Source organism: Chiloscyllium plagiosum, chromosome 12 (genome assembly GCF_004010195.1).
Source record: "Chiloscyllium plagiosum isolate BGI_BamShark_2017 chromosome 12, ASM401019v2, whole genome shotgun sequence".
NCBI lineage: Eukaryota > Metazoa > Chordata > Chondrichthyes > Orectolobiformes > Hemiscylliidae > Chiloscyllium > Chiloscyllium plagiosum.
Window position 1 is genome coordinate 49,417,266 of NC_057721.1, and position 2,226 is coordinate 49,419,491.

The following is a 2,226-nucleotide window of genomic DNA, read 5'->3' on the forward strand; positions in this document are numbered from 1 at the left end:
CACTGCCCACAGCCCACCCCCTACCCCATCCAACACCGCCCACAGCCCAAACCCTGTCCAACTACAGGTGAACCCACTGCATTAAACACACAGACACAGTCCTCCAGACACACACAAGGTCCTACAGATGCGTACACTCACGCAGACCCTCTCATACACAAGCTCTCTGTTATATACTCACACATACACTGACACACACTCACACTCATATACACATACTCACACTCATACCCCCCTGCACAAACACACACATATACATTTGTGGGATGAATTTCTACTTGTGAAATTACATTTATTTTGCTCAAAAACTGCATGAATCCATGTAAGATTCTATAAATCCCTTTTTAGATTAGAATCAGTCTAAACGTTGGAGCACAAATAGCCTGACACAGAGCACCTCACACTTTCAATGCATTATCTGGGCCAACATGGCCCACTTGAGAATGTAACTTGAAGAAAGTTCTGGAATCAACATGGCCATTCTAAAAGATGAGAGATTTAATAAATAATCTGGTCTGTTTCAATATATAATTTCAGTTACATCACACTGTAAACGTTTGCTATAAATTCTGCATCCTCCGATCTTACACTCCACAACCACCTGATGAAGGAGCAGCACTCTGAAAGCCAGTGCTTCCAATTAAACCTGTTGGACTATAATCTGGTGTTGTGTGATATTTGAATTTTGGTAAAGACTGGTTTCATAATCACTGATACAGCCACACCGATATCGACCTTCATTAGCACTGGGTGACCATGTAACCAAATGTTTGTTTTGATTGGTTCTGATTTGGATGTTGCTAAGCAATTTAACTGTTCCAAACCAGCTGTAAGTGAACTTTCCAGGGTATGCACTCTCCTGGATCATGGCCTATAAGTTATTTTATTGAATTCGGACCTTGTATGACTCTTTTGCTATCTTGAATCTGCATCCTTGCAGCAATTGCCACCAATGGCCTGCCACCCAGTTCCTTGAGAAAGTTTTAATCGTTTGGTCAAGGCTTGGCATTGCTTTGGGCTTACTTAGAGATCCTCTGTTCAGGATATGTCCTGACTGAAGCTATGCAATTTCCTTCACTCAGTTGGTGCTCCCCAAGCTCAGTTAACCTGGCGAGGGTGTCCATCGGACTACCTCATTACTCATAAGCTTCACTTACTGCATTTTCTAATCACAAAGCCATTTGTAATGCCTGTTTGAAGTCTAGTTGGGCTTCAACTAAAAGGTGCTTTTACCTGGTCATATCATTCATCCTGCTCTCATTGCCACTGAAATAACTCCATGTCACTAAGATACCCTTTATATACATGCGCATAGTAGAAGGCACTGACCCCGCTAGCTCCTAGAGCGAACAGAACCTCTGACACTGCTGTTTATTTTATTTTTTTTAACCCCCCCACTACTGCCTAACTGCAGTAGTGCCTGTCTTTGCCCCTGTACCCATGTGTGTGCAGCTGTGAGACACAAAGAAAGACATAAGGTGCACAAATCTTTATTCAAATTTCCACCACCAGGAAGAAAGGAAACACCAGAGTGGCTAGTGACAAGCAGTGCCCTTCACATCAAAGGGCAATGCTGCGTGATCAAACAGTGAAGGGCAAGGGGTTAACTCAAAATAGAGTTGGAGGGGGAAATAATGCACTCCACTCCCTGCGGCGCCCACCTCTCCCTGACCAACTCCAGGGTGTTGGTGGGAGACACCGCGTGCTCCCCATCCAAGGACACCTAGGCCCTAACGTAACCGTGGAAGAGGGACAGGCAGTCGGTTCTAACGACCCCCTCCACGGCCCGCTGCCTGGACCTGTTGATGGCCAGTTTGGCCAGGCCCAGGAGCAGACCGAGGGAGGTCTTCAGACCTGCCCTACCTCCTCCGTACCGGGTACCTGAAGATCAGGAGCGTGGGACTGAAGTGCAACCAAAAGCAGAGGAAGTGGTTTTTGAGAAAATCAAAAACGGGAGTGCAAACACCCACACCCAATATACATGTGGTCCACGGACTCCACAGAACAAGCAGTTGGGCTGGGAGTCCGTGAACCACCGCAATCTGCGGTTGCAGGGAACTGCTGCGTGCAGCATCCTCCACCCCAGATCGCCGAGAAAAAGGGGGAGGACTCCCACGTAGAGAGACCTCCACTGGGGATCCCCACCATCCCGTGGCAAATGGGCACGCCAAGGCGTGTCCGGACGGTGGATGAGGGAGAAGAGGTGGACGGTGTGCAGCAGCAGTC